The sequence below is a fragment of the Simochromis diagramma genome, unplaced genomic scaffold (assembly GCF_900408965.1).
Source record: "Simochromis diagramma unplaced genomic scaffold, fSimDia1.1 OVJJ01000229.1, whole genome shotgun sequence".
Classification (NCBI taxonomy): Eukaryota; Metazoa; Chordata; class Actinopteri; order Cichliformes; family Cichlidae; genus Simochromis; species Simochromis diagramma.
In genome coordinates this window covers 211,536-226,044 of record NW_024386869.1, presented here as the reverse complement: position 1 = coordinate 226,044, position 14,509 = coordinate 211,536, and the positions used below count along the sequence as shown (strand labels likewise).

The following is a 14,509-nucleotide window of genomic DNA, read 5'->3' as shown; positions in this document are numbered from 1 at the left end:
TTGTCCATATTTCTAGAAATGAGAGCTGCTCCATCCAAAGTGGGATGGATGCCGTCTCTCCTAACAAGACCAGGTTTCCTCCAGAAGGTTTGCCAATTATCTATGAAGCCCACATCGTTTCTGGGACACCACTCAGACAGCCAGCAATTTAAGGAGAACATGCGGCTAAACATGTCACTCCTGGTCTGATTGGGGAGGGGACCAGAGAAAACTACAGAGTCCGACATTGTTTTGGCAAAGTTGCACACCGATTCAATATTGATTTTAGTGACCTCCAATTGGCGTAACCGGGTGTCATTACTGCCCGACGTGAATTATGATTATGAATTACTATTTACTGAATTTACGTTTACCCTTAGCCAGCAGTTTTAAATTTCCTTCAATGTCGCCTGCTCTGGCCCCTGGAAGACAATTGACTATGGTTGCCGGTGTCTCTAGCTTCACATGTCTGAGAACAGAATCGCCAATTACCAGAGTTTGACCCCCGGCGGGTGTGTCGCCGAGTGGGGAAAAACGGTTAGACACATGAACGGGTTGGTGGTGTACCTGGGGCTTCTGTTTAGGACTATGCTTCCTCACCGTGACCCAGCCGCCCTCTTTCCCCAGCTGCTTGGGATCTGCCGGGGAACAGCTAGCGGGGCCTACGCTATCTTCGGCTGCACCAGCTACAGGGGCCTGGCTAGCTACGGGTGAATGAAGGGTGCGAAGCCGAGTCTCCAATTCAGTAATCCTGGCCTCCAGCGCTGCAAATATGCTACATTTGTTACAGATATCATTACTGCTAAAGAAGGCCGAGGAGTAACTAAACATCTGACACAATGAGCAAGAAAGTGCAGGAGGGAGAGGTGAAGTAGCCATGGTGCTAATGAGTCGGCTACGAGCTAAGCTAAGCTAGCGAGACAGTACAGAGACAGTGAGTGAATACTTTGGCTATAAATTAGGTAGTGAGTACACAGAAAGTGTGCTTCGGATGAAGCACGTGAAGATTATACTATGAAAGAAGAATGTATTTAAAAGTTGTTAATTAAATTGCTAAGCAAATAAGCTACTCAGAAACACCACTGTGTTTGAGCAGGAACAGGAAGTGATACTCTACCACAGAGCGAGCGAACACCAAGTGACAGCGCCACCAAGTCCTTGCAACATGGACCTCCCCCACCCTCCTTCAGATCTGGCGTTTGGAATTATTTTGGTTTTCATGTGACGTATGACCCTGAAGGTAAGCGAGTCATAGACTAAAGTAAAACAATATGTTGGATGTGCCATGCAATGCTCAATTACATGGGTGGGAACTAGTGTGTTAGCGCAGTTAGCTCGTTAACGTGTTGGCCGTCTAGCCCCATGCACGGGGCGATCGGCGGTAGCTCGTTAACGGAGATTTGCCGTGTTGTGGCGTTAAGGTCATTTCAACGAGATTAACCTGAAAGCACTAGTGGGAACACAACGAATATGACTGCACATTTACGCCGACATCATCCTAGTGCAAAGACAAAAACAACAAGCATGCTACTAACTTTAGCAGAGTCATTTAGACAGCTGTTAGCACATGATTCTCCTTATATGTTTAATATGCTGCTGAGAATATAGCCCAGAAGAAGCGGATAGTATAGCTTTTATTTTGGAAAGAGACATTTCTCTGTAATAAACTCTCTTTTCCAAAGATGAGTGATTCCTCAATCAGATACAGGGCTCGCAATATCGCTAGCCCGACGTCCTGGGGCTAGCGATTTTTTCAGTCGGGCTACCAAAATCTATCTCTGCCCTGCCCGTTGGGCTATTGTAGGAAGGAAAAATATATGTCAATGCTTTTGCATTCTTTCAGAAATGTAGCTGGGTAATTATGTCATTGGCATCGGTGAGCCACTGTCAATATGTGACATATTGAAATCGCGTTTGAATTTGCGCTTGTTTTTTTGCGCTTGTTTTTTTGCTTTCACTTTGCAATCGTGCGAACTGTGTATAGAGAGCGACAGCACTGATCTGTGAGTGATGATAATTTGTGCACCAATTCCTCTGACATTGTCTTATTAATCGTTAGCTTACTATGCAAACATGACAAGTGAAATCTCCGGCAGCTTAAACATGTGAGAGGTTGATCGCGCAGAGAATCGCTGAGCTTATGTGAGTGCGTGTGTGTGTGTGTGTGTGTGTAAAAGCAGCAGGATTTATATTTTAGTTCTGCTGAGCCAAATAAGAGAGGTCAGGGTGAAGAAGTGACAGCCAAAGAAAAGCTTACCACAAAACGGAGAAGTTATGACAAATCAGACTATAAGGCAAAAAGAAAGTGCAGCTTTATGGTTTCATGGACAAAATAATTTCTGTGGCTGCAATATGACGAGCTAAATAACCAGGGCTGCACATAAGTGGTCCGCAGGTGCGCATTCGCTGTCAAAATAAAAAACGCGCACAAGGGTTAGGGTTAAATTTAAAAACTGTACTTTTGAGTTAAAATATATATTTATAATTTTAATAAATGACAAATTAAAAAGGCATGAACATTTTATTTTGTATCGAAAAAATATCGAACCGTGACACCAAAGTATCGAACCGAACCGAACTGTGAATTTTGTGTATCGTTGCACCCCTAATATATGTATATACACACACACACACACACACACACATGCAGTTACTGTCTCTCTATGTAGAAAGCAGGGCTCTAGACTAACTTTTTGCCATGGGCGTACCGGTACCGGCAAAAAAGTTAGGCGCACACAAATTTTATAATAATTTATATAATATAATGTGTTTTTCTGGATACACTGTGCTTTTTCAGCATTCAAAGATTGATGACACCGTGTCAGAGCACTGGCTATGAATTTCAGAAGGATCAGGCCTTAACAGAAAAGTTATCAATTATTATTTTCTTATTACAGCTACATCCACTTCTGTCATGCCTAGGCTGCTCATAGGGCTGGGTATCATCACTGATTTCTATAATCCATTCGATTCTGGTTTTCAAAGTCCCGATTCGATTCAACTTAGCCTCAGACAGTCAGAAATATTATAATTCTGATCATTTATCAGTACTGACTTCATCAGAATTGTGAACATCACAGCAGATGCCTTTGTGTGAAAGTAACTGAGAATAAATAGTTTCCAGTGCGCATGCGCCAACCAGCGTGCAGCCTGTTACAGTCGCTCCTGCTTTTCTCTTAGTTTAGCTCTTTTTTCTTACGTATTCTTTTTTTTTCTGACTTGTATTTTCCTCCGTTTTCTATCTCTTACTCAATCATGTGGATTGAGAGAGTTTTTGTTCTTCTGCTGGCCGTGGAACTGTTACTTTTATCAAGGAACGGGACTGCGGCACATCTCTTACACTCACGGACTGTTTACTCCAGAGATCAGCTGATCGCCCTGATGCCGGCCGGCTCGCTGGCCAGGCCCGCAGAAGTACCAGCTGAAATTTGGAGGAAAACACATCGGGGATGCAGAGGTCAAGGACAGAAGAGAAGAAAAAAGGTGACGGTGAGACAGCGGAGGCTCGAAGCGAGGAGGAGGTTTAAACCGTGTCTGCCGTCTATCGTGATGGGTAATGTGCGATCGTTGGCAATTAAAATCGACGAGCTCTCAGCACTGGTACGGAGTCAGAGGGAATACCGAGAGTGTAGCCTGATGTGTTTCACCGAATCATGGCTGCACCAGGACATTCCCGATGAGAATGCTTCCGTGGACGGCTTCCACACTGTTCGGGCGGACAGGGACAGCATCGCTAGCGGTAAGCGGAAAGGAGGTGGGCTTGCTGTTCTAGTTAACAACCGGTGGTGTAACCCTGCCAACATAACAATCAAAGAAAAGATTTGTTGCCCGGACACTGAACTGTGTGCTGTTGGACTCAGGCCGTATTATTTACCCAGGGAATTCTCTCACGTCATCTTGGTGGCTGTTTATGTACCCCCCTCTGCTAACCCCACAGCTGCATGTGACACTATCCACTCTGCCATAGCTCGGTTACAGACTCAGCACCCGAGTGCCTTTATTGTGATCTCGGGTGACTTCAACCATGTTTCACTGGACAATACACTAACAACATTCAAACAATATGTGGACTGTCCCACCAGGGGAGAGAAAACTTTAGACCTGCTGTATGCTAACGTCAAGGATGCATACAGCTCCTCCTCCCTCCCCCCACTTGGTAGGTCAGATCATAACCTGATTCACCTCACCCCCCGCTATGTGCCAATTGTGAGGAGGGAACCTGTGACCACCAGGACTGTTAGGAGGTGGTCAGAGGAGGCCTTAGCAGAACTACAGGGCTGTTTCGAGGTGACCGACTGGGAAACACTCTGTGAGCCTCACGCCGATGACATCAATGGGCTTACTGAGTGTATCACAGACTACATAACTTTCTGCACCGACTCCATTGTTCCAGCTCAGACTGTTCATTGTTACCCAAATAACAAGCCGTGGGTGACTAAGGACATCAAAGCCCTCCTCAACAACAAGAAGAGGGCTTTCAGAGGGGGCAACAAAGAGGAGGTGAGGAAGATCCAGGTGTTACTAAAGGACAAGATCAGAGAGGCTAAGGACAATTACAGGAGGAAGCTGGAGTGGAAACTCCAGCAGAACAGCATGAGAGAGGTGTGGAGGGGCATGAAGACCATCACTGGATTCAGGCCAACCAACAGCAGGGGAGCTGAGGGAGGTGAGAATAGAGCCAATGAGTTGAATCTGTTTTTCAATAGATTCGACACCACAGTGTCTGCTCCCACCCCCACAACCTCACCTGTAGTCAGCCTGGAATCCAGAGCCACACCACTGTGCCAGCCTCTCTCTTCACATGTTGCCTCCCTTGAGATTCCTGACACCCCTCCCCCACCCATCACCTTCACTCAATACCAGGTTGAGATGCAAATGAGGAGACTTCACTCAGGCAAGTCTGCTGGACCAGACGGAGTGAGTCCCCTCGTCCTCAAGACCTGTGCCCCCCAGCTGAGTGGAGTCTTTCATAAACTGTTTATGCTGAGTCTGAGTCTGCAGAGGGTCCCAGTGATGTGGAAGACATCATGCCTCGTCCCTGTACCAAAGACGCCACGTCCCAGTGGCCCCCAGGATTACAGGCCCGTGGCACTGACCTCCCACATCATGAAGACCCTGGAAAGGCTCATCCTGGACCAGCTGCGACCCATTGTAAGACCACATCTGGATCCCCTTCAGTTCGCTTATCAGCCTCGTCTCGGAACTGAGGACGCCATCATCTACCTGCTCAATCGTGTCTACACCCATCTGGACCAGCCGGCGAGCACTGTGAGGGTCATGTTTTTTGACTTTTCCAGTGCTTTCAACACCATCAGGCCGACCCTCCTGGGTGATAAGTTAGCAGCGATGCAGGTGGATGCTTCTCTGGTGTCCTGGATTGTTGATTACCTGACAGGAAGACCACAATATGTACGTCTCCCACAGTGTGTGTCTGACAAGGTGATCAGCAACACAGGGGCACCACAGGGGACTGTCCTCTCCCCCTTCCTCTTCACCCTCTACACCACAGACTTCAGCCACTGCACAGAGACCTGCCATCTTCAGAAGTTTTCTGATGACTCTGCGGTGGTTGGATGCATCAGCAGGGATGATGAGACAGAGTACCGGGCTGTGGTCGACTCCTTTGTCACGTGGTGTGAGCAGAATCATCTGCAGCTCAACGTGGCAAAGACCAAGGAACTGATCGTGGACTTCAGGAAGACCAGGAAACACTTGACCCCTGTTTCAATCCAGGGGGTCAGTGTTGACATCGTGGAGGACTATAAATACCTTGGAGTACACATTGACAATAAACTGGACTGGGCTAAAAACACCACAGCACTTTACAGGAAGGGCCAGAGTCGTCTCTATTTTTTGAGGCGACTGAGGTCCTTCAACATATGCCAGAAAATGCTGAGGATTTTCTATGAGTCTGTTGTGGCCAGTGCGATCCTCTATGCTGTTGCATGCTGGGGGAGCAGGCTGAGGGTCGCAGATGCCAACAGACTTAATAAACTAATCCGTAAGGCCAGTAATGTTGTGGGGATGGAGCTTGACACCCTCAAGGTGGTGTCGGAGAGGCGGATGCTGTCCAAGATAAAGACAATGTTGGATAACACCTCCCACCCACTCCATGACATGCTGGTCAGTCACAGGAGCACGTTCAGTGAGAGACTGAGATTACCGAAAAGCACCACTGAACGACACAGGAAATCATTCCTGCCTGTGGCCATCTCCCTGTACAACGCATCCACTTAACACACTGTTTGCTGCTACAACTACACGTTTCTTTTCCAACTATTTATTTATGAGTGAAGTATGTATGTGTATATATGTATATATTGTACTATTCTTAGTTAGTGTATTGTCTGTCTTGTCTTAATGTTGGTTTAAAATGGAGCACTGTAACAAAAAATAATTTCCCCCAGGGATTAATAAAGTATTCTGATTCTGATTCTGATTCTAAAACACAGAAAAACATGAAGGAGATTTTCCTGGTCTGGCTTTTTATAGCAGATAACCTTAAAAATATTCTACAATGTTCTGCATATAAAGTTTAAATTACTTAAGTATTGAACAACAGAAAAAATAGGCTTTCTTGTCCGAGGTCATTTAAGTGAAAAAAAGAAAAGAAAAATAAAAAGACAGCAGCCACAGCACTGTAAACAACGGTAGACTGGTGGGTAATAAGCGAATGAATAATACAGAAAACAGAGATTGGAGACGGGAAACTGTTCTTGAAGAACAGAGAGAGATAGAGAGAGAGCTAGCTGTGCATGAAGTGTGATTTTAATAGTCGTGGAAGCAAAACAGCAAAATTCATGACGACATTGATCAAATGTGAAGCGCAGTTTGCTGCTTCTTTTGCTGCTGGCTCGGCGAATTTTGGTTGGAGAGAGACAAAACCTGCAGCTCAGAATCAGCGCAAAAAGACGTAAACACAGAGCGGACCCGACGCAGAATCGCCGAGCTCCTACAGGAGACAGTACTGGGTCTTTGGCTGTTTACTGCACATCTGCAACATAGAAATATGTGTCTGTTCTGTGTGTGTCACGCGACTGCCAGTACACCTCTCCTGACGAAGGAAAAAAAGAGTGCACGCTGTTAAAAAAAAAACTGCAGCGAATACGCTCTCAAGCCGCTAGCGATCAGGCTAACTTAGCATGCTAGCATTTCAGCTGCGTTCTCGGCTAAAACTCATTATAAGCGTATATTAGTGAACTCCGCCCTCCACAAAACTTATCCCGAATGAGTCTCTTAATGACAAACAAAAACGCGGCGGTTCGGCTGTATTCACATTGCAGCTTGGGGTCTGAACAAACTTTAATTCGCAGACAGCAACGTGGCAGTGACTTACCTCCGGCCATGCTGAAAGGAGCTGTGACCGGGGCACACATGCACGCGCCTACGTCACCACGCAGCGCGCACACACACGAACGCACACAGACTCAGATCACACAGGTAGGAGAGTGAGATGCAAAAATGACATATTTAATCCAAAAAAAAAATGTGTTTTGGGTGAAATTCACAAGTATTTAACACATATGTTACATATGCTGTATGCATTTGTTCTTTCCAAAGTTGTGAGTCTACAACAACTAAAATACAGTCTTTAGTTATTAACATTTGACGAAGGCACTTGAAAACTAACACAAAATTAGCTGGCCTTCCAGAAAAACCAAAACTTTTCAGAAGTACTTAAGGTTTTGTGAGTGTACAAAACCCTGTTTACTCTTTCTCTCTCTCAGGCTTCTAGACTTCTGATGATCAATAAGTTTTTAACATTTACATGTGGACAGAGAAATTTTTCAAAACTGCTCATGTGGATGGGATTTTTTTAAAAACCGAAAACGCTTTTTTCAAAATTACCTGTGTATGAGCGTACATTGCTTTATACTGGTTTCCAAGAGTACGAGAAAAGACAAAAAATACTGAGTTCTAATTAACAACTGGGTGTTAAAAGGAGACAAAAGCTTCGACATGAATTGTCTGGAAGACTGGAGCAGTGGAGTTACAAGGTCCAAAAAAAAAAAAAAAAAAAAAAAATCTCATAAACAGATAAAACAAAGGCGACAGGCTCAAAATGTCAAATACTCCAAAAGGTAACTTTTGGTTTATGACGATTATAATCAGGAGCAAGAGGATGATAAAGACAAAGGAATCGGAGAATAATGACTCTATTTTAAGATTTTTCATCATTAGTCAGCAATAACTTTAGAACTACAGATAAATATGAATCTTAAAGTTACAGTATGTCCACAGAGTAATTATATAGGCTGGATAGATCTATGTATTTATTATACAACTTCAACACAAACATTTATAAATTCATTTCATCACTTTTGTACAATAATACAGTGGAACCCCGCCTTATGAATACCCCATTTAACAAAAAAAAAAGTTTAAAAAGTTAACTTTTTAAAAAGTGGGTAATCAGCCCAGAGTACCCACAATGCCTTCCGAATCATGTGACAACCCCGTTGCTTTCGTACTTGCGCTTCGCTGTTTCACTTGAACGACATATTTTTGTTGCAGTTAGCAATTAGACTATTGCCCATTTTCCACTCAAAAGGTGCGAAAATTTACGAAAATTTTCAACTTGCGAAAGACCCTCGGGAACAAATTAATTTCATAAGTCGGGGTTCTACTGTGTATTAAACAATTAGATTTAGTGGACATTACACACTTACACACACACCATTTGACATCTATTAGTTACATCTAATTGGCCAGACAGTTTGAACATTGCATGCATAGTGTTTCTGCTGACTAATTTAAACCATCATAGTCAGATGTCTAATACATTACTTTACACTACTATACCTCAGTCTTACTTTTTGCTCTTATTTAACATGCGAAGCACATAATAATAATTAAAATAAAAAAAAGATCTTGTATAGAAAACTATTCTGCGCGTATATAAAACAGGTCTGTGGCCCTGAACCGTAGTAAAGGGTAATACGGTAATAGGGTAATAAATAGCTCTGGCTAATACGTCGGGTTCGGTGTCAGGCTTGTAGCTGAAAACTAGCTTTACATTGTTGTCTGGGTCAACATTTCTGGCGAGAGACAGAGAGAGGCTGCTCCAACTGGATTTATTTTTCGGAGGAAAACACGAACACGATGTACAGTCCCGTCAACTGGGCTCGTCAGGCACTCTTATTGGCTGCAGTGGTTATTATTATATTTACATGCTTCTATTTCCCGTTTCTGGTCAGTGACAACTCATACTTTTCCACCCTCCTTTTTCTTCCTCCCTCGTGCTCACAGACGCATAAGGGGTATGGCAGTCCATTCTCCCTGCAGCATAGACTACACTGCCTATGAGGCTACATGTTTTAGGGTGATGCCTGTAGCCAATGATCCCTCTAATTTTTCATGTGTCTGAGCGAACACACAAACCCCCTGAGCGGTCCCTTGAGCCACTGTGAGCAACAGCCAGGGCAGGACTGGGACAAAAGATCGGCCCGGGCATTTTGACTAGAGACCAGCCCACCAAAAATGTGACGTCATTCAGGGGTAAAACCGCAAAGGATTCTGGGAAATTGTGGCAAGAGGTACTAGCACATGCAGGCTTTCAATTGAACTCAGTTACACAGTGATAAAAAGAAACACAAAAAATGGCAAGAAGCTGTTGTATTATTAACTGCAATAGCCGGTGTTGTGCCAAAAAGTGATTGTCTGCCAAAAACTGATTTCCGGTATTTGCCAAAAACTGATTGCTCGTATTTAAATTGCTATAAGTAACATGTTGGGCTATAATATGTGAAACATATGTCAAATGCATCCCTCATGGATGACATAAAGTCATACTGAGCTACAAACAACATTAGTGTAACAAGGTAGAAGCTGCAATCAGTCTTTGGCAGTGACTTTTATATAACCTTTATTTATGCCGTTAAAAAAATCTAATTAACATTAAAAATGTCTTTTGTAAGAAGTACAGCAGAAATGGCTCAAATATTACAATAGTTCTGTAAAAATATTTAAAGTGGGGATAAAGGACCGGATTGGTTATAATGTAAGTACAATAACACAGAGTTGTAAAGATACTTGAAAAAACAGATAATTTTTTTAATTCCATATATAGCCCCTTTGTAAACGCTGTTCACCGAAGTCTATTTACCAACATACGTAAAGATATTACACTTAAAAAATACACGCAAACATTGGAAATCAGTTTTTGGCAGGCAATCACTTTTTGGCACAACACCTGTTGCATGACAGCCACGGGAAGCCGATGGGTAAAGAGATCGGTTGTTATCGGATTACGTCGTGGAAGAGAAATTGTTTAAGCCATGTTTCCGAAGTAACGAAGGGGCGACGGATGGCCTGGATATACCAAATATAACGTCCCAGAACACTCCAGCTCACATGTTAGTCTGCTCCAAGCATTCCCACAAAGGTCAGTGTTTTGTAGTAGTTAATACGTCATTTTTCTTAACATAATTGGTGATATAGGTTACAAGCAAGTCTGGCGCTGAACAGAAATTGTCGCGCTATGCTCCTTTGTTTATTGTGCATAAATAGTGAATTTTCTTGACACAATATTGCGTTTTGCTTCTGTCATTACCATGGTACATTTACAAAACATATACTTTTATTCACAGGATAAAACAGTTTTTTTGTATCACTAATTGCCCAGTACGATTACAGCATACAATATTATTGTCACTGCTACATTTCTGTAATGAACCAGAAGTTATTTCCACTACTAATTAATTACCGTTGAGCTCAAAGGTCCTATTAATAAACGGTTAACGCATGTGTATTTATGAAGACGATTTGTGAGACTGGTAAACTTACCTCTGTTCGTACGATGGTCTTTCGTTCTACACGGTGCATTTCAAGGTCCTGTACCCATCCGTCGGTAAACTGTACCTGGGCTTGTTGCAGTGACCTGAAGTTACTAAAAACTTCATGAGTGTATGCACTCACTCCAAGAACTGTATAATTATAAATCTGAGCGTGGTGAAAGCTGGGCAGCACGCTAACGTCTTTTGTCCACTCAGTGTGCTCGTAAGGGTCTAACCCTTTCACTCCTTTGATTTTTCCTCATATCTTTTCTTTGTCTTTTCGTCGACTCTGTCTTTGTACGGACCGGCATTGTTCTCCATCGTTTTGTACATTCCTTTTTTGTGCGGCAAAGAAAAACCAAGAAGGTATTGGAACCGGAGAATGAACGTTTTGCGGTGCTGCAAATGCAAATGCTTGTATTTGATGCGGTACTTGGATTGTTTTGCCACGAGTTCCCGGCATGCAATGCGCAAAAGTCACGTGGTCTGTCAATCGCTATAGGAAAAACCGTAAAGCCTTTGCATGAAAACAACTGCTTTGATGTACACTGCCTTGTTGGTATATATGTATCAATCTAATAAACTTAAACCTACACCATTCTCCCTATTCTGGATTTTAAACAGTACATAGCGGAAACAAAAAGACTGCTTGGTAGAGTTAACCTCCTGAACTATCTACAACACATGGTAGAAACCTGAAATTAAGACCAAGAACACTAGAGGTGAGACATGATCATTAATTAATATTAAAATTAATAAATGACAGATTTAGGGATATTTTCATAAAGTATTTATTTACCAAAACAATACAAAACAGCATGGTAGCACAATATATTTTGTTAACACAGCAACCTTTAAATATGAAAGGAGACAGAGAAAGAAAGGTGAGAAAGAAGAATAAGAATAACACTTAATTGAGTTTTTGATGGCATTTTACACACAGTACTAATACAGTATCTAGAAAATATGGGAAAATACTGGCATCATATACAGTACTTACTTCTGAAGAAATTATATGGGACCCTGAAAAACAGGACACAAGTGAAAGGACAAAGAACAGTGAATGGCAATTGATGGACTTGCTCAGATGATCACAGTACTGGCATCTTTATTCCACAAAGGAATTAGAGGAATCATATACACTAGTACTTACGTTGATGAACTTAAAAAGTTGAATGGTCTCGAACCTCTTAAACAAACAAACAATGTATGATCAGACCCTGACAAACAGGACAGAAAGGAATAAAGATTAGATGAATATTAAAATCTATAAAGGACAGATTATGATTGAATTGTATCACCAAAGACTATTCACTCATCAATAAAAGGTCACCTACAACACTTCCACAGCAGCAACACTGAACATATCTTAAGACATGGAAACCTTTAAGAAGTGAAAGGACAGACAGTGAAGGTTGAGAAAGAATTGTACTTAATAGATTTTTTCAGACGATGACAGTACTGGTATGCTTACTCTAGAAAAATGGTTGAATCATATTCCATATAGTACTTACTTAAAATGAACACACTTCAGTCCTCCTAAAATGACTGACAGCATCTGAAATGAAGCAATGACAGATTAAGACTGTAAGAATATATGTTTATAAATGCCTAATACTCCAATCTCATATTTATTCTATCTATTAAGATGGACAAATTCTAAGCATTTACCAAGCACTTGACTTGTTTGAAGTGAAGGTAGATACTAAACGTATTCATTTAGGCAATAACAATAAAGCTGAATTTAATATTAACAATAGATAATTAGGAATGTTTTGCTCATTTTTATTTCACCTCACCAGGTTACAAAAGGAGCTTTCTCAGCAGGTCACTCTTCTCAGCTACCCTGTCAATGACCATGTCAGAGTCCAATGACATGAGAATGTCCTTTTCAGTGGCCATCAGCATAAACATCTCCAGCTTGTTTGCAGACAGGCTGCTTCGGAGTCTGCTTTTAATGAATTTGAGTGTAGAGAATGTTCTTTCACAGGCAACCTGAGTGAGGGAGAGGGTCAGCAGGTACTTGTATGCCAGCCCAAGGAGACGATAGGCATCAGACAGCATGTTGAACCGCCTGAGTATTTGATAGCAGCACAGTGGGCAATTTTTGCAAGAACCACAGCTTTCGGTCACAATTTCACTTTCTTCGTCCCATTCTTCAGATCTGTCCTTTGCTGTTCTGGTCGTGTACTCATCTACATGTGATGTCTTAAGCCTTTCCCACTGTTCAGCAAAACGTTTCAGTTCTGACTGAAGGTTATTAACTGTAGCCCTGCTGTCAAATTTAAGTAGACAGGCGCTGAGGTTCTGAAATGCATTACTTGGAAGAGAAACTGTTCTGACCTGGCTAAACTTCCTGGGGTCCAACCATGCCAAATCGGCAAGAAGAGGGCCATGTATGACAAATCGTCTGTGGATTGCTTCAATAACTGTGTCCAGGATGATGTTGTGCACTTTCACCTCATATGATTTCTCAGCATTGATTTGCAACTCATCTTCAGGCATCTCTCCAGCCATGCCTTTTCTCTTTTTGTCTCTCTTTTTAGGTAGTTCAGCCTCCACTTCCATGTCTGTGTTGTTCTCCCTCTCCTCTAGTTTTTGATTTGTCTGTTTCACAAATGTGTTTGCAGCTGTCTTCACAGTTGGAAAGTCCCTGGTGATACTTTTGAGGCCATCTTGTGTGGCAGTCACCATATGATGGGCAGAGAGAATGTCCATCCCCTTTGACTGGAGGTACTTTGACAGAGGAGTTGTTTGCTCAAACACTCTAAGAAATATCTGTGCTGTTAACACAGTTTCATGCTTCAAGAGACACTCTTTAAAGCCTCGTGCTTTGGCACGAACAGCTGGCTTTTCTTTTTCCCTCTTTTCAATGGCTTCCAGCGACAGCACTACATCAACGAAGAGGCCATCATCTGGTTTTCCAAAATGTCCAAAGATTTTTTGGAGGGCATCATGCTTGGCCCACCACTGTGTCTCACCTATTGGACTGAGGCGTCTGTGTCTTGTCTTTTCTGTTTGTTTCTCCCACACATTAACCCTGTGATAGGACTCCTTGATGAACACAGCTATGTCATTAAGTAAATTAAAGAGTGATCCACTTTCAATGACACTTTGTGTTGTGTCAGCAATCACAAGATTAAGTACGTGTGCATAGCACCACACATGCACATGAGTTGGAGACTGGGCAGTCATAAGTGCTGAAAAGCCTTTGTACTGGCCCTGCATATTTGAAGCACCATCTGTTGCATTCCCAGTGCACATTGCCTTGTCTAGATTCAGATGCTCTAAAACTCCGGAAAGCAAGTTTACAAAGTACTGCCCCATGGATGCTTCGCACCTCACTATGGAGACAAGCCTCTCCTGCACAGACTCAGTAACATACCTGATGATTACTGAACACTGATCATAACCTGTGATGTCTTGGGTTGTGTCTAGCTGAACAGAAAACATCCCAGCTTTCTGGACATCACTGGCGATGCTCTCTTGAAGGAGATGGCCAAGTGCATCAATCACTGAGTTGACAGTCGTTTTGGAGAGTAGGGTGATGAGAGATCCTCTACCTCTTGATCCACTGGTCTGATGCAACTTCTTGCTTTTTTCAATGCAGTCATTCAAATGTTCTCCAAGGCACATATCATACTTGCCTAATAACACAATCAGTTACCATGATCGATGGTGTTATCACCTAAATTGTATGCAGCCTCATTCTCCACATGCCTAGCTGAGTCCCCTCTTCCCAAGTACTTTGATCA

At 42.6% G+C, this 14,509-nt stretch overlaps 1 long non-coding RNA gene across 1 annotated transcript; it reads right to left on the bottom strand.

The window, feature by feature from the left end:
• Positions 1-6,919: 6,919 nt before the first annotated feature.
• Positions 6,920-14,275, bottom strand: LOC120733314. Its single transcript, XR_005695789.1, has 3 exons — positions 14,074-14,275; positions 10,671-10,672; positions 6,920-6,931 (listed from the first exon to the last, which is right to left on the bottom strand). It is a non-coding gene; the product is annotated as an uncharacterized LOC120733314 (long non-coding RNA).
• Positions 14,276-14,509: the final 234 nt, after the last annotated feature.